The following is a 19,799-nucleotide window of genomic DNA, read 5'->3' as shown; positions in this document are numbered from 1 at the left end:
TTAGGATTGCAAAACTATATGAGTATCTTGCTTTCAGGGATTTGCCATCTACAGCATCACCAGCCACTGACATCTTTCTGTCCACCTCTAGAAGTTTATCAGCCTTCCTTCATTGCTAAACTCATGGACAGCCACCTCTCAGTCCTCTTGATTTCTCTCCACAGGCTTGCAGAACTTTTTCACTTTCCTATTCTGATGGAATGACAGGGAAGAGAATTTCCCTGTGTTTTCAAACCAAGAAGCTCCACTACACCTCACAATTTTTCCCATCTACCACTTTTTTTTTTTTTTATCTACATACCTCATATACACTTTTTCTTTGCTTCCAAAAGCAAACACATGAATTTTGCTAAGAATTGTGAGACTACTATGCACGCTGAGAACACTCATTCATTTTTCTGTCTGATGGTCAGGAGCATGAGTCACCATAAGTCCCCACTGCACGTTCCCTGATATGTACTAGTCTATTGAAAAGGAAATTTATAGACATAAGCATATAGAGGAGTATTTGGTTACTTAGAATGAATAAATAAGTGTATTTTTATATATATTCCTATGTATACCAATGGGAAATACGGCTTTGTGGATATTATTGAAGTATAAGATACTCTGCAGACTTGTGATTATTTGTCCAGTAGGTACGTCAGACTTATAACTTCATCAGTGATGATTGACACTGCCAGCAGAAAACTCTTGCTGATATTTTCAATATGGCTTGATTCTTTCTCTTAACTGAAATATTTTGGGGAGCTTTAACTTTCTAGAAACTTGAAAGGAAACTTGTCTCAGAGATCTGGAATGCTTTAGGTACAAGTACAATTCTTCAAATTATTTCCTTTAAAATGTATACTGACTAGAGTTGAAGCGAAAATGTTGCCAGATCCACCTGAAAATTGTCCACAGCAAGTTTTAAATTAGAATGATCTTAAACTAACTCTTTTGTATGGCACTGTTCATGTACTTGCACACATAAAGTTATTAAGACTTAAGTGAATAGATGTGTTTTTTTAGACTGGCTGTGTTGCTTAACTGTAATGTCCTCTTCAAGCTGTTCAGCAGGGAAACCTCTTTAAAACATATGTGCCCAGGCTTATTCTTTCCATAGTCCTCAGAACTGAAAAAAGATTTCTGGAATCGTTCCACAGTACAGAATGACTTCACATCTACCACCTTTTAATGTTTATTAATTGCATATGATCTTTTTCAGTCTATCCTTTGGAATGGTCCTTCATTAAATGGTGAACATTTTGATATTAAAACACACACACAGTCTGGTACAATTTATTTTTAATAGAGAAGACTTACACAAAACCTGAAACTCTACTAGCAGTTTACTATAAAAGAAAGATATATCTTTTTTTACTAGCTGTTATTCTACTAACTCTTTTCCCCTCCAGGTTTATATAACATGAGAAGATTCAAAAATGTTTTGAGACAGATTTCTTACCAAGCTCAAAAATTAAATTTATAGTAATTATAAATGAGTATGTGAACATATTATTAATTTTTTCTGTGCATAATAAAAATAAGGGAGATTTACCAAATATGTATTTCATTGTATTTTAAACTGAATGAGCCCCAGTTTGAAAAAAATATTTTATTTCTCCTGCTATGTGACAACTGCCACTAATCTCTTATCTATAGACCCTTTAGATTGTTCTCATGCTGGGACATGTTTTCTAAGCTAGAAGCATCTTGATAGTTCCAGGGATGGGATGTCTTCAAAGAGGAATCACTATGGACATAATCCTTCAGAACAAGATGTTTCTGAGTGATGGTATCTACAAGGCACTGGTAAGTTTAAAATAGAAATCATTTTGGCATTCAGCATAGTTTACAGTAACTTAGGTATACCTAACTCACAAACTTCCAAACACATTTCCCAGTCAAGAAGTAAAGCAATTGGAATCTGGCTATAACTCCTGGCCAGGAGAGACTGTGGGAGGGGCACAAAGAGAAGTAGAAACAGCAAAAAGTACAGGATCAAATAGACGCTTTATGCACAGAACAAAATCTTTATTTTCTTGCCTTGAGGATTATGAAATGTCAACAGAACTGGTCATAACTCACTATCTTGTTTGGAGCCCTGTTTACATTAGAATTACAAAATTTGGATGTGTTTATGGTGTTTAAATCTGACAACATACATGAAAGATACAACATAGTAGAAATTCTTCATATTGAAAAGTTACTGCTGTGAAGACAAATTAGTGAAATTTTAAAAAGGACACTTGGGTTTTATCCCATTTTGTGTGGACACTTCTATAGATATGTAACAGGAATTCCAATGTTAAATACAGCCTGTCCTAATGGTGAAAAAAAAAGTTTTTCTAGGAGAATGTTGTGTTCTAATATAAAATAAATGCTGTAGGAGAAAATTACTTGCTGAGAGAATGTATAGCAGTTATAAAAAAGAATATTTTACCAGGAAAAAAACCCCACACTTTCTAATTAAATGGTGAGCAATTTTTCTCTGATTTTAAGCTAGTTTTAAAGACAGAACTAATTAGAAATATGGTTTCATAGCCTATGTTTCTTAGGGCAAATATCAGACTCTCCATGTATAAAGTACTGACAAGTACTGTACTTGTACTTGTCTTGTACAAGTATGATGGGGGTGGGGAGAATGCATGAATGAACTAATAAGGGTGCAATAACTGTTTTTTCAGAATCCAGGCTGGGTGTTTCATTCTGTGCTCATGGTGTTGATTACTTCTTCTTTTTCTTTCATTTGTGGATAAATAGTAACTAACAATTTTAAACAGTCTTTTAACATAACAACACAAAGTCCTTTCCACAGCTTCATTTTTGTGTTGGTTTTTTTTTACAAAAACAATTTAAAAATAATAATTAAGATGATTTCCCACAGTTAAATGCATCAACAAACTTGTGCACCTCTTTAATTTTAACCTAAATGTCACAACAGATGCTGCTCTTCCAGTCTCAATAGGGAGCAGATTCCACAATCAGGGAGTATAATTACAGAAAGCTCTAGCTCCTGCTGTCTCAAAGTTACACTTAGGGCACGCTAAATAGTCTGCCGCTTCCAGTCTTCAATGGCTGACTGAGGCCTTTGGTAATAAAAGATCAGTCAAGAGTACATTATGATGCTTCACAAAATGCTAACAGCTTTGTAGAATTCATAATCTGATGAGACATATGCCAGCTTTGTACACTGCTGAACAGTTAAAAACAAATACAATAAGAGTAGGAAATAAATACAGTATGAGTTTCTAACAGGAAAGGTTTCTATTTGCCTTAACACAAGCAAGGTAATACATCTGACATAACATATAAATTGACAAGCAATGAAACCCAGGTTTTTTTATCCAGCAGCCTTTGTTGAACCCTGGTCATAGTTAGGAAGAGTCTTCAGTTGAAAATGGGATGCCAAATAATGTTTTTCTTTCATTAGAGTTGTGATTATTTATTTTTTTTTTAAAGAAAATACAAAGGTCTGTAGTAAGGTTTGCCTTTTGTATTAGGTTTCTTCAGAAAAAAACAGATTTTATCTATAAAAAAAAAATCAAAGTAGGTGGGGAAGAATGAGTCATAAAATGAATAAGAGAAATTAATAACCCTTTCTGATAGAAGAGTATCAGAGGTTTTAACTTTTTGCTGGAGACAAGTCATTGGCACTCAGTATTTAACTGCCAACAATTCAGAAGCACTCATGCATGAAAGTAACTAAAAATGAAGGAGGCAGGACACTTAAAATATTCCTCCAGGAAAATACAAAATATTGATTTTTTTTTTTTTTTTTTCGTGTAAGCACCTTCTCTCTATAACCTCATATTCATTATTCTTTTTCATAAGACCCAGTAATTTTCAACCGTAAACTTGGAGAACAATTAATTCGTCTTGAATGTGTGGTAAATCCTGGAACATAGAGAAGACATATTCACCTAAAGGAAGTCAGATGAAAGGCACTCAAATAATAGTGATTGGGATCAGTCATGTTAAAAAACATATTTTCAAATTTCAGTACCTTTCAGCCAGAACTGTGTCCATTATTTTCACTTCTTTAGTCCTCTTAGCTAAATTACATTTTATCTCATTTGCTCCAGAGACAAAACAAATCATTGAGCAAAATCTTAAAAGACTTCTCCAGAAGTTATTTACAATATAAATGAAAAATATCCCTAATATGGGTATTCTTTAATATGGAAAATTCATACAGGAATAATTACGTTCCATTTGGATTTAATTAATCCATTCTTCACCTAAGTCGCTTCATTTGTTGTCAGTTCTTTCTTTGTGAGGAAGATTTTCTGGTTTAAAGCACATCAGACAATGTCATGGGCCTGAAGGCACTCCCAGCCCTGTCCCTGTCCACTCCCCCTGGGACTCCCTTCGCTTACTCTTGGCCCAGGACCCACGTCAGCCCTCGGGACCACCAGCCCCTACTCCAGCAATGCCTCAGGAGGGCCAGTCTCCTCCTCCTCACCGTCCTTCCCAGCTTGGGCATGGGACCACTGAGCCAGGCCTACCTGCAGGCCATTCCATACCCATCCCCATGGCCCTGTATGACCATCTTGGTCCTGTGCCAAAACCTGGGTCCTTGCAATGGGCCTGATCCTGACCCCCACCCACCAACCCCACCTGGCGCTGGCCTATACCCGCCACCAGGGAGGCACCTGATGCCAAGGGCTGGGGCTGTCCCTGGCATCCTTCTGTCTGCCCTGCTCCTGGCGGGGGAGCGGGCCAGGCCCTGGCCAGCGAGGGCCCTACCCTGCTGGCCCCCTCCACTGCCAGCCCCCGGAAGGCCCTGTGGCTCCTGGTGCCGGCCCTAGTAGCTTGGTGACAGGCAAATCCATCCATAGCAAGTATGCAAGGCTGTAGCACCTCATTTCTAGTTTTCCTTTTATAGCCTCAGTTACCTTTACTCTTGAAAATTCCTAATGCTTATTCTGTCAGACTGTCATAATAATCTTGATTGATTACTTTTTGTACGGAGCCTATTGATCTTTTTCCAGTGTTAACAGTGAAGATCCTCAACATATGAAAGAAATAATTCCAAAGAAAAAATTAAGAATACAGAAGTCTGAATTAATGAATGAAACATGCAAATACAATGATATAATAAGCTCTTAATGAAACCTCCACAGGTATTGTGAAGGGAGACAGCAGAAAAGGGGGGGGTGGGGAGGCGTGGAGAGAATGCGGTGCAGTCAGTGAATACCTGCCAGAAACAGGCACTGAAACCAGAAGTTACAAACATTAGCATTTCAGGACACATTTGGCTTTATTTACAGCCAATTAATATTACATCTCCAGAAGTGCCATGTGTTCAGGAACACCACTGGATTTATTGCATTCTACGCATAAGAGAAAAAATGTTCAGAGAACTGCACTTACCTTACCCCATAGCTATAAACAATACCAGCTTCTAGGATTGCATATCTCCCAAACCCAGGGTTTAAAGCACAGAGAAACTACATGAAGAACAGTAAAAAAAATAATATTACATTTATTCCCTAGGAGGAAATAGGCTGGTAGCAATGAGCAGGGTTAGCAAAAGGCAGAGGTGTATTTGCTAAGTACATAATCTCCTTTTGTTTTAAACCTTTCCCCAAGATTTACCACTCAACTTCAGATTCTTCACTGGTATGAAACTTTCTTCCCACTCACTTGTGCTGTAGGAGTAAGTGAATGCATTACTTTCCAGGATGTGTTGTCCCAGTGCTATGTGTTGAGATCCCTTTGATGCATAAAAAGTTAACATACAAGGAGCCTGAAAGCAGCAAACTACAGAAGAATTCTGCTGTGAAGTTTTGCCCTCTCCTTGCAAATCCCTCTGAATTCTGAGAAATGTATTAATAACTCATTTACTGAAATTTTAGATTCTTTTGGAAATTCTTCCTGGTATAGAATCAGCATAAAAACGGAGCCAGATCTTCAGCTGAGGGCAAAAAGCTGTCACAGCAATACATTAGCTGGGGCAATTCTCTAGATGCATTTCATAAAGGGTGACCACTGTATCAGACAGCTGCCTCAAAACAGGTGGTTGCAACAAATAAACATCACTGGACGACAAACAAAACCTGTAGCATTGCTACTTTTACTACCTCTACATCACTACTTTAAACAAAAAAAAAAAGGTATAGAAGTCTTCCAGGATAACCAATCTCATGTGCAGCCAGCCACAAGAAGAAAAAGTATTCTCCAAAATAATCAAGAGTGACATTTCAGCTTTTGAAGTTGCATACGTGTGAATTAAGTAAAAATACATTTGGAATTCACTGCTTTCAAGAAATTGATATTGCAGGGTGAAAAATTTCCAGAGCTATAAAATTATTTTACATTTTTCAGAGTCCTGATTATTTGGGAATAAGCCTTTTTGTGTTTCTTTTTGTGGGTTTGGTTGTTTGGGGGGTTTGTTTTTTGGTTGTTTGGGTTTTTTGGGGTTTTTTGTGGTTTTTTTGTTTGCTTGTTTGTTTGCTAATGGCACTGTTTTTCCAATAGTTTTTTTAAGTAGTTAATCAAGAGTGGAAAACAGGAATCTGCCTGGCTAGTAATACCCTCCAACTCGTAACATGTTTCCGACTCTAGGTTCTTTTTATCACTACTATCTGGAAGTATGCAAGCAATCAGATTAATTTTCCATATTTTTCTGTAATCATTAATGGATAATCTTTTTAATGTGTTGTAATGTTTTAAATGACTGTAATTTCTATTTTAAACTATGAAAGTTCTGAGCATATTTACATGTGTGAGTATGTGTTTATAATTTCGGATAGAATCCCAGTCTATATAAAATTGAAAATAATTTAATGTCTATCCTTTCTCAAGAACAAATGAAACTTTTTCAGCTCTCCTTGATGGAAAAAAAAAAGGAATACATAGCTAGTTTGAGCCTTTTTAAATGCAATAATAGAGTGAACATGTATATGTGGGTCAGGTAAAGGGAAATTCTGTAAGATGCCTCTTGCTCGTAGAGTCTTTATTATGGACTGTAGCAGCCAGTTTCAGATATTAACTGAATTTATACAGATGACATACTCTGAAAAAGCTGACCCTGCTTTGAGCAGTGGGATTGGATTAGATGATCCCTAGTTGTCTCTGAACCTCTGTTTATGTAATACAGTGCTTTTAGTGCAGAGATCTGGTTGTTAGGATGGTCTTAGGACTCCAGGTGTGGCTTCACCAGCACTGAAGAGAGGGGAAGGATTACCTCTCTTGGTCTGTTGGCAACTGTCTTCCTAACACAGCTGGGATGCTGTTGGCCTTTTTTGCTGTGAGGGTAAAATGCTGGCTCATGGTCACCTTGTAGTCCACCAGAACCCCAAGGTTCCTTTCTGCAAAGCTGCTTTCTGCATGATTGACCCCTATTTTGTAGAGGTCCCTGAGGTTATTGCTTCCAAGAGGCAGAACTTTGCTTTTCCCTTGCAGAGCTTCTTGAGGTTCCCATCTGCCTCTTCCTCTAGTCTGTCAAGATCCCTCTAAATGGCAACCATCTGGTGTATTGCACTATAAGACTATGTTTATATAAATACTCATTATAATGAAAAATCTTTATGGCTCATGAAGACAGAATATAGAGAATAATTCCAGAAACAAACTGTTAATTCTACCAGAATCTAAATTTATCTCATTTACACAGCCATGTAGGAAAATGGATTGAACCGAGGTCAATGGTATATTCAGACACAGTCATCTGCATAAAGAAAGATTTAATTAAACCAGACACTGAAAAAATTCTGAATTTTTAAATGCATTCCATAATGTCTGATTTTCTAGGGAGCACTGGGTTGTTCATTCAGTTGCCCGTTTTCAAGGGACAGCTTCACTGCTTTAACATAATGAAGATTTGCAATTCAGTGGCAAAGAAGGATTCATGTGAAACATGTATCTAATAGACATGGTGGGTAAACAAACCCAGCAAACTAACCCATGTCTAACCAAAGATGTTAAATCTTTTAAGTTGCTACCAGCATTCAAAACAGTCTAAACGTATTTTTTACTGGAAGTAAATGAATTTACATTGTAAGGACTCTAAAGGCTCTTCCAAAGAAGAAATATGATTCAGCTTCACTTGTGAATTCTTTGGGGTGGATACTTGCCCAATAAATTGCACAGCACATAGGGTTCTCTTTCCCATAGCAAACATACAGTTCTCTTTCTTCTCCACAGGTGAGCAAAGTTTAAGATTCATTCTTACTGAGATAGGGACATTTTTTATGTATCTTTGTGTGGTGGTTTCAACCTGGTTGAATGCCAAAGCTGCTCTATCACTCCCCTCCCCAACCAGACAGGGGAGAGAAAATATAACCAAAAGGCTTGTGGATCAAGATAAGGACAGGGACATCACTCAGCTACTACTGTAATGGGCAAAACGGACTCAAATTGGGGAAAATTAGATTAATTTATTACCATTCAAATCAGAAAAATACCTTCCCCCCACCCCTCCCTTCTTCCCGGGCTTAACTTAATTCCTGATTTCTTTATCTCTTCCCCCCAGGCAGCACAGGGGAACAGGAAATGGGGGTTGTGGTCAGTTCCATGTTTTTTCTGCTGCTCCCTCCTCCTCACATGCTTTCCCTGCTCCAGCATGGCGTCTCTCCCACAGGAGACAGTTCTCCATTAACTTCTTCATCATGAGTCCTTCCCACACACTGCTCCAGCGTGGTCCCTTTCATGGGGTGCAGCCCTTCAGGAACAGACTGCCCCAGCATGGGTCCCCCATGGGGTCAAAAGTCCTGCCAGCAAACCTGCTTCAATGCAGGCTTCCCTTGGGTCACAGCCTCCTTCAGGCATCCCCCTCCTCTGGCGTGGGGTCCTCTGTGGGCTGCAGGTGGATATCTGCTCTGCCGTTAACCTCCATGGGCTGCAGGGGTACAGCCTACTTCACTGTGGGCTTCACCACAGGCTGCTGGGGAATCTCTGCTCTGGATCTGAGGCACTTTTTTCCCATCCTTTTTTACTGACCTTGGTGTCTGGAGAGCTGCTGTTCTTACATATTCCCACTCCTCTCTCTCTCTGGTGCAGACTCCGGCCCCGCCCTCCTTCTTAAAGATGCTATTCCAGAGGTGCTACTGCCATCACTGATGGGCTTGGCCTCAGACAGCGGCAGGTCCATCTTGAGGCCAACTGGCATTGGCTCCATCAGCCATGGGGGAAGCTTCTGGCACCTTCTTACAGAAGCTAACTCTGTACCCACACACACCCCTCCCAAAACCTTGCTGTGCAAACCCACTACATTCCACTCCTCACCTCTGTGAATTACATATTTAAGAATTTTCTTTAAAATCTGCATTCATCACAAAAACTTCACAGACTTCACTCATATCAGGAAAAAGAATTCCCCACACCAAGATCAAAATAACATCATCATGACACTAAACAAAAGTGTGCAATTTACACAAAAATCACCCCTCATCCCTTCACCACCACAGTTACAACAACAGAAATTCTCCATGATCATTTTGCTCTTCACTTTCTAGCTGTATTCAAGCACATTTTTTGCCTGTTACCTCTCCCGGTTACTATCCTTATATTTAATTCCTCATGCCCTACACTGGGCACCAAAAGGACTGTGGTGATTTGACCTTGGCTGGATGCCAGATGTCCACGAAGCCGCTCTATCACTCCCCTCCTCAGCAGGACAAGGGAGGAAGAAAATAAGATGGGGGAAAAAAGTTTGGGTCAAGATAAAGGCACTTTAATGAGGCAACAGCAGAAGCTGTGTGCAAACGAACTTGTGTTGCTGATATGAAGCAAAGGAAAACAAAATATGTTATTCTCTGCTTCGTATCAGCAGGTGATGTTCGGCTGCTTCCCCTGAAGCAGAGCTTCAGTACGCACAGCAGTTGCTCCAGAAGACAAACATCATAAGTAACGAATGCCCTCCCTTCCTCCTCCTGTCTTTTAGAATTTATTGCTGAGCAGATGTCATATGGTATGGAATATCCCATTGGTTAGGTTGGGACAGCTGTCCTGGCTATGTCCCCTCCCAAGGTCTTGCCCAACCTCAGCCTACTGGGCAGTTTTGGGGGGATGTTGGAAAGACAGTCAGGATGCTGTGTGAGCACTGCTCAGCAATAATCAAAATACTGGCATGTTATCACCACCTTTCTAGCTACCAGTACAAGCACAGGACCATGAGGACTGCTGTGGGGCTCTGCCAGACCCAATACACTTTGAAATTAACATACATATACTGTTTGTTTATACAGTCAGAATATCCCAATTACCCATTACTACTTCCCTTCACACACATTCTCAAACTGGATTACTAATCTAGGTGACTTTTAGCTTCCTTTGTTGGAGAAATGTATTAAATGAAGCAACTTTTACTTGATTCTGTGAACTTTTAAATTACTTTTTGTTTACTGTTTACTACCTTTTTCCCTTGTCCAAGTCAGTAAAAACAGACTGAGATTTTTAATGAACACTTGTTTATAACAGATAGCTTTCTCTTGCCTCCTTGCAAGACAATCCCTTAGAAATAGTAGGCAAAATTAATATTATTGAAAAATCATCCTTGCTTTAAGTTTTACTGTTGAAATTTCTCTTTATTTTCTGATTAATTTAATTTTCATAGATTTAGGATTGTCTTCACTGCACTTAGCTTTGTCAGTTAGCCTTATGCTTCCAAATATGTCATACTGCTTGCTCATCACACATCAGCAACTCATTCCGTAGTCTCATAAAACTATTTTTTGTGAACATGCTCTTTTTTTTTTTAATTTTGTTTTTCTCCATATATGCCCAGGAGAAACACACTCTTTTTCCTTCTGGCATGTTTTCTACCTAAGCCCATTTGCAATTCACATAACCCTTCATATCTCTAAACCAGTTGAGAGTTAAAAAAAAAAAAGAGAGAGACATTATATGACAGAGAGCTATATTGAAAAGAAAGCACTCTAGATTAGTTATTTCAAGTTTTAAGCCATGACTAAGAAAGATGTTATGATGACAGCAGAGCTCAAAATAATGTCAGCAGCAAGATGTGAAAAGGCTCACGAGGGTTTTGGAGCATCCAGTCTGACAGAGTATCTCCTGCTGGGAGTGGAGTTGCAGCCTGAAGGCATCAGAAGTCAAGGTCATTGTTCAAACAACAGGCTAGTCACAGATATCTTTGTATACTTGAACAAGCATTGACCTGTGGAAGAAGACTGTGAGCAAAACAAAGAACTGTGATATTAAGCATGCAAAAGTATTTGTCCTAAGTGGAAAGTAACATGAAGTGACAGAAATGTAGCAGTTTTTGTAAGGAAAAGACTAAATGTTCTGTTAGTTCCCTTTTACATGATCTGATCCCAAAGGAAACATGCAAAAGGAGTATTTTTTTTTTTTTTTCTGTGTCCAGCAGTCTGCTTCTGCATCATGAGTATGCTGGATATTCCTTGCATGTTTGGGAGTGTCCATGGCTGGCTTGTTTCCCAGAGGTACTCCTGAGTCTGTTCTTCTGGTGTATTTTTGTTGTCTCAAGCAAGAAGAGAAGACAAGGAGGAAACAGTGATGGGACTGTTGCAGTGCATATAGTGCATCCAAGCTGACCAAAATATCAGCCAGTATGAGCCAGTTACTTTGTCAAAAGTGTGTGAAAGTATTTATACCAATTAATAACTAGAGGAACTGTGGCTTAGTCTAGAAAATTACAGCTACAAAATTACAGTTTGCCTAACTATAGATTTTAAAATTTATCAAGAAAACATTTTTTTCCATTGTCTATGAAAAGCGGTTTGGCATACTGTCTTGACAGCAAAAATATTCCTAATAAGATGGCATATATACTTTTCATGGCATCATATTTCATTTGGCTACAGAACTGTTGTAGAACAACTGTCTGGATCTGTAGCCTTCCTGGCTGTTGTACCTCTGAGGTAGGGTTTTGTTCATTATTGTTCCCCCTGTTGCATCTTATGTTGCTGAAAGAAAAATCTCACTTATTCCAGTAATAAATACCATTATCTATTTTTCTTCTGTTATAAAACAAAAGCTTCCAATTTCTTAACTTTAAAACAACTGAAATGTACAGTTCAAGGTAAATTATTGTGGCCAAACACATACGGCCAAATTTCATGTTTCACACAGAAATTTCATAAGCAGATATAACAAGATCTCTGAAAATACAGTCCACATACAACATTAGGTTCATATTTGACAATAAATTAAGGGTTGCATTGTGACTGTAGGAGGCTTCCAATTTGATGAGCTATTTTAAAATAGCTTTGCAGTATGCATAGGTAGCATATTTCTAGCACCTAATCATAATAGATTTTACCTCTCCAAGAAGTGGGTCTTGGTGCTGGCTTTCTGATAAATCTTTTCAGTGAAGCAGGACCATAGTGCTGAGGAAATTATCCATCTTTATGGATGTCTATCATATCTTCGGTTTTCAGAAAATTCCCAAATACCATATGAATATTTTATAATGATGTTTAGCATTGAGCACCCGACCCAACCTTATAAATGACTCTTCTGTATAATTAGCACATTAGTCACTCTGTAAGATTGAGTCTGATGAATTATTCAAACACAGTTCTGCAGAGCTGCTGGTTAAGGGCCCTCTGTAAGGGCACTTTAAAACTCTCCTGTTAAACTTTGAAGTAGTAAAGAGGGAAAGGAATGCAACTGAGAGGAGGAGAGAAACAGATTTTTATTGCCAGATGAAGAGCATTTAGAAGTGGAAGGGAACATACATGCAGGAAAGGGAAGCTAAGACCAAAAAAATTCTTTAGGTCCTTAATTAAAAGAAAAAAAAAAAAAAAGAAAAAAAGAAAAGATTTATGAAGACAGAAATTTGTAGCCTCCAGTAGAGTCCAATAAAGGTGGTCTGAAGAGATCCGCTGTCTGAAGAAATACTATGTACCCAAATGGGTGAATTCTGTTATTCATTTAATTAACACATTCCTATCTCTTTCTTTACAATCTGTTTGTGAAGTTACTTTGATTTTTCAGAAATTTAGAAATTTTTGAAGCAAGTTTTAATTTGCAGATTGCTTGTAGTCTTTCATTTGATACTTCTGCCTGCCTTTAGCTGCTATTATCATTTGAGTAACTGGTCAGATCAGTTCACTTTTCACTGCAAGGGTGACTGAGCACTGTCACCAGTTGCCCAGAAAGGTTATGGAGTCTCCATCCTTGGAAGGCCCCATGTAAAGCTTCCGCAAAAAGCAATTTGGGTTACTTATGAAATGGGTAAATTCTGTTAATGTAACTCCTTTAATTTTGTTTCAAAAAATTATCTTTGTGGCAGATGCACTCCTCCCTCTCCTTTTCTCCAGAAAACAAATGGAAAGTTCTCACAGCTGACTATTTTATAATATGGCAAAAATTTCATAGTCTGGAGCAAGATTTCAGCTCAGTAGAGTTTATAAAATGCACCAATCTGGTTTGTGTGGTCATGACTCCCTCTAGTGATGTCTACACTGTCTACCATATTCTCATGCCACATGGATTTTGAAATGTGTCCCATGCTTTTTTTTCTTTTACTCATTGAACTCCATAATGACTGTTAAGTCATGCTTTATTTGCATACAGGTTTTAGCATCAGAGAGCCTTAATTTGCAGTGGGTCAGACCTGATGGCATTGACACACGCTAGAAAATTTGCAAATAAACAGTAGAAAAAATGATTGAACAAGAAGGAAATAATATCAAAATTCCTGTAAATTGTAATGTTTTTAATGTACGAATAAATTGCAAATAATTCTTATTGTAGAAGCAGAATTAATACGCCAGAATATATAGCATATAAGTTAGAGATCTCGCTTTAGTGTTAGGCAATGCTCCATCATTCAAAAGTTCTGTAAATCCTTGTTCTGATCATAAATGTCCTGTACTTTTTACGGATGGGTGTTTTTCTGTAAATCTGATTTTCTGCTGCCTAGTGGAGTGTAGCTATAGCTGCCTTGTTTATTGTCAGCACTCTAGGGTGTTCCAGTGAATAGTAACCTGCAAGCCAATTTGTACCCTGAGGGAAGGAAAAATAAGAAATTAATTCCTTTATCCCTGACTCCTCATACCAGATGTGTGGCCCTTAATTACATTCACAGGATCTTATTCAGAATGAATAGATAAGCCCTAAACCACAGATGTGCCAATGGAATAATACAACATTGCAAGAGTTTTGCTGTTGAAATGAAATACAATTGCATTTATCTTTTCACCAAAACACTGTATATCAAAATAAGGTCACTTTGTCAGTTTAACTTCAATTTCAGAATTGTATGAAAACAATAACAGTGCTTTCTATAATCTCAGTTGTAAGACTTTATTTTTTATTAATCAGTACCAAATTAAAGTAGGAGTCTAAAGCAACCAAATACTCTCCAGTGAATTACAATACAACACCCCTGAGTGATAGTTCAAGACAAAAGAACATGTCCACCGAGAGCAATGTTATAAATACAGACAGTAGTTAAGTAATTAAGATTAGAATATTAAGTAGTCTTATTGTTCTTGTACTGCATTTCCCCTTACCTCCACCCTGATGACGGTATTAAATGCACTAAATTTGCTTAATGATGATCAATATTCTTTCAGCTTTAAATCAGAATGTGTCACAGGACCTTTTTCAGGTGGGGGGCATTGCATATTCTGTACAGGCCAATCTTGTGAAATGAGAACACCATGAAATAATGTATTCAGCACCCAAAAATAGTGCAAAGTTCCTTAGAAAACTAAATCTTTAAGTCCTCATACAATAGGGAAATACCTGCTTTAGAAAGTGATTTGTAGCTTTCTTCAGAAAGATGTAAGCATACCTCAAAAATCAGAACGTGGTAAATTACAGTTTACCTGAGGCAACTTGTTTTGTATGCTAAACCTGAATCTGCCTTTCACAAATTTATCTACATATATAGCAGTGGAACTGCAATAGGTATATAGAATTTTATTTTGTTATAAAACATATTAAGTGTTTTATCCTCTACCAAAGATTCCCTTTCTATACTTTAAAATAAAAGAAATATTTTTTTTCCCTTATAATTGAAGTTTTGCAGTCCCTTGAAACTGAATGAAAAGCAACCACAGTCCTCTCTGTTCTATTTATGACCATCACTTAAACTCTCTGCTATTTTCAGATAATGGATACATATGTGAATTCCAAAGTGTTCTGTAATATTCATCATGTTTGGGAAGAGACTGAATGAAATTCCCAAGCTACCTGACCTCCTTACAAAACAACCTTCCAGGAATTCTCTCTTTTTTCTGTAGCAAAACATTAGTTTAGTGCTGTTGCTTTGATGATGTACAAGGAACATGTATTTTTGTTTCCTTTTTACTTTATTCAGAAATTTTTACATCCCTACAATCTTGGAGGTTATTATCAGAAGAGATGTAATTTTGTACTTCAAAAGAGAGGTAAAGTAGCCTTTGATTGGGGCCTGTCTATAAATTTACTGTAGGATCAAAAGAGATTTAGGAAGTTTTCAACATGTGATAGTGAGGGTTAACAGGAGACACCAGAACCGGGATGTAGGTAAGGACAGAGCTTCAAGCTTGCAACTTTCTGGTTGATTTTTTTAGAGCTATAGAGAATTCAAAAGTCTTCAAGCATTTTGAATGTCTTGCATCTTTTCAAGCCAAAAATCTTGTGTTTATGAATTAGTGCCATGAAATGTCACTTAAGAAAGGAGGATAGAACAGGGCAAGTATGTTTGCAATTTATTCTGGTTTTGTTTTCTCACTTCTTACTATTGCTTTTTATTTAAATTGTTGGGAAAAAAATGGATGATATTCAAACAGGTGGCAGGTTCAATGCAAATAATGTTTTTAATTCTTCAGCCCTGCTGCATCATAAATCAGTGAGTGAAACCTCTTTCAAATTTAAATATGTAAATTCATCCTGTAAAGATGAGGAGAAACATTTGTTCTATAGTTTTGTCTGAGAAAGGGTAATACACAGGTTTTTGAACTGCAAGGCTCTGCATATACCCAACAAAAGATTCCAAAGGGATGAGCAAAAGGCTGTAGACATTGGAAATCTGTGCTGCATCCTAACCCTGTCACATTTCTAGGAGGTTACATTTTTCTGGCCAGATTCTAGTTCTTCATTACTAGAATAAATTTGGATTAGCAGGAGGACAACTAAAAGCAGCAAAATAATACTATCGATTTTTGTCATTCAGTCAAAATTTTAAAATAAATACAAGTTCTCTTGCCATCTTCTTTTTATTAAAATCCTGCCCTAAATTCCCTCTGTCCATCATAATATTTTTATTTTTAACTCAGATGTTGGTTTGAAGAAAAGAATATGATAATGTTGTTGTTACTTGCTTTATATTTGCATCGTGTAGATTAGCTATGATGTGTTGGATAGTAGAATTACCTGTGACATTAGCATAAATCAACAAATCAGGTTACTTTTAAAAAAATGTTGCATACATAAAATAATTATTCCATTAAGAGTTAATACAGAAAAAGTTTCTATGGGGCACAGGAAACCTTATCTTTCTCTGATGCCGGATATTGGTCAGTTGTTTGCAAGGAATCATGCAACCGTTTGGTGTGCCAATGTAACTTTGCTATTGAAGAATACCCAAACACCTGAACCTAGTATCAGTGTCAAGATCAATGTCAGACCTTCCAAAGCCTATCATACACTTCCTGCTATGTTCTTTCATCCTATGTATACTTAGCATATATGGCACAGGACTCTATAACACTGCTGTTCCTACTATATAGCAATGGAAATAAGGAAGAAAGAGTTTAACTTATGCATTGGTCTCACAGGTACTGATAGGGAAAGATACTAATAAAATTCAAGTACCTTGACTTCAATTTTTGTTTTGTCCATGAGATGATTTGGCAAAGGTGAGGAATTATTATGAGCTGAAATTGAGAGCTCATGTGATGAGATTCTCATGCCCCACCGCCTCCCCCCCAAATTAATCAGTCCAGTGAAAGGTGAGATGTGCTTTCTAAAACTGAGGGACTGAAAGTGACTGGGGAGATACATTAAGAAATTTGATTCAGTGGAATGAAAAGCTACTTATTTTGCATGAAATGCAAGCAACGTTAAAAGAAAATTAAGGTATAAAACTCTATAAAGACCTATTCAGGTACATAAAGACTTTCAGAATTTGAAGTGTCTCCCCTATGGATGTACTAAATACAGGTGCAAAACAGTTCATTTATCTTCTAATGGTGTTGAAGTCACGAAGTTAAGCCATCCCCAGATCTGAAGAGGTAACTAACTGTTTGGTTTTTTTTTAATGGAGAGTCCAATACAGCCAGGTGATGTAGTATTCTTTGTAAGCAGCTGGCTAAAGAAACAGTGTCCAACAGAAAACTTAGATTTGTTATATGTTTTGATACCTGTCATGCATACAGAGAGATGTGAGGAAAAAGGACCATCGTGTGTATATATATTCACAGAAGTGATCTAAAAATGTTTTAATTTCAGGAAGAAAGGAAATACCTTTACTTGTTAGGTGCAGAAGATATCATTCCTAAAGCTTGAATGCAAACAATATTATTCCTTATCACCCTAATTATTCTGCCACCTCCATGACATCAAAATACATTAATATCAGAAGAGGTGCATTTTATTACTACTATTGTAGTAATATATGATTACATTTTATTATACTATTGTATACTTCTCTTACCAGCATAATGTTTTCTAAAAGTTACTTAATGTTATAGGCTTCTTTATATTCCTAATTAGATCATTGTTACCATCTTTCTTTTGCATTAGTATATCATACCATTATCTTCTATGGTTCTCCAAGTTCTCCTAAGACTGTCCTTGGAACAGTCCATTTCCACATATTCTATCATGTTATTTTTTTGACAGATAGTTAAACTTCTCTGTTGTCATTGTAATTCCATGACTACAGAAAGTTTTCAGCTTATTCCCTCATATCATTACCTAAGCAGCATGGTTAATGTTTGCAATTGTATGGCTGATGCTTTCTAAATGACTCCATTGTAAAAGGAAAGATATTTTTTCATTGTTTCAGTCAGCCAAGTCTGTCAGGTGTTCATATAACAGCATCTTGTATCTTTAGTCTGTTGTGTGCATTCTGCCTAAGTGCTGACTGCCTTCTTGATGCCTTGTAGGGTTGCCACTAAAAAAACATACTGATTGTTCCCATTACTTGCTCTAGGGCAAGGGTTCTCAAACTACAGCCCACAGGACAGAGACGGCCCCCCAGGGTCCTCAATCCGGCCCCCTGGTATTTACAGAACCCCTCCGCCCCGCCCCCCCCCCCGCCCCCCCCGGGGGCTGGGGGGGAAGCCAAGCAGCCGCAGATGACTGCCTGCCACTTCATCCACACGCCAGCCCCCTGGTTAAAAAGTTTGAGGACCCCTGGTCTAGGGTATCCAGTGATGCACTGATAACTTCCTTTCAATATAGTGTGCAGCTTCTCTGCATATACTATCCTTTCCCAAACAAGTATAATTATGTGAAAAAACAGCAAGAAATGAGTGTTTTGGAAATGCCTGTTTTGGAAATGCCTTTTCAAACGACCCAGTTTGGAACCAATGGCATTGTGCAGAACAAGGTAGTACAATGTACTTAGTTCTGAGCACTGACTTTATACTTTGTCTTTCTGATAACTGCTTTAAAGGAAGCTATCTAACTGAAGAAATATTAAACTGAATTTTGGAAGAAGAGTTGCACTGTGCTGGAAGTTTCTAAGTTGTTCTAAGAGGCTTACTGGCTCCATTGTTTTTTGGTGAAAGAAACTTTCCTACATTAGTGGCACTGAAGAGAAACATTTCTTGTTTAAATTATGTACATCTCAGAGCACAGGGAAAGCAGTGATAACACAGTTAACTTCAGCGTAGTCGTTGGTTTGGGCAGTGGTGCACAGATCAGCTGCATAGATAAATTACTTGCGCTGAAGTGGATTATTTGACTACTTGTAGTGATGTTATGCAATACATGCACAGGTGCCCTCTTTGTGGTGGTCTATTTCACTGTCTTTATCGTCAGTTTGGATTCTTGCACAGTTCATTGAAAAAAATATTTATTTTTCTCACAGAGACTGTCAGTCTTACCACAGAGTGATATTTCATTTTGCTATGTGTTATGGCCAGCAGCCACTAGTGCTTTATTATGTCAAATGCTGGTGAGGTTCTGAAAACATGATACCCTTTCCACCATCAAGAAGCTGTGTGGTGCTTAGAGTCAGACCAATACACAGCTTCTCTAGCTGAACTCAGCTTGTTTTGCAATAGGGTGTTTTATAGAAAATGGTGATACATGATTTAAATTGTCATTAAAATTATATAGAAGACAATTAAAAGTAAGCCTGACTCTTTCTTCCATGGGAAAAAGGGTATCAAATATCTGATTACATTCCATATTCTGATCTGCTGTTAGGTAATAGGGTAAAATTGACCTTGCAGGTCTTGGTGCACAGCTTCTGAGGACATGGGCAACTATTTTTTCCCTTGCAAACTTGCAGATATCAGTGAAGGACAGTAGTCCAGGTTAAAGAAAATCTTCCTGATGGAGTTCTAAGTCTGAAGAAAAAGAAGCAAGGCAAAATAAAGTGTTTCAATCAAGAATTACTTAATCCAAAACAGATACAAGACAGTGGACAATCAGTTTATGAGACTTAGCTGAACAACACCTCTGTATTTCTGCTTTTTTACTAGAAAAAATATCAAATCCATGGGTTTTTTTTTGTTTTAAATTGATTTTATGGAGGGAATGTAGAGCAGCTGATGGATAGCTGTGAACAGCTGAGGCCAGGGAGGAGGGGGTGGTTTGTGTGAGGGCAGTTGAACAGTATTCAACTCACTAATCTATGGATTTCGTAGTACTCCAATAAACATATTTAAATTTTATTGTGTTTCTTTAGAATTTCTATTACCATGGATTTCTGTGGCCAT

This window comes from Falco naumanni, chromosome 7 (genome assembly GCF_017639655.2).
Source record: "Falco naumanni isolate bFalNau1 chromosome 7, bFalNau1.pat, whole genome shotgun sequence".
NCBI lineage: Eukaryota > Metazoa > Chordata > Aves > Falconiformes > Falconidae > Falco > Falco naumanni.
This window is presented reverse-complemented; position numbering follows the sequence as displayed.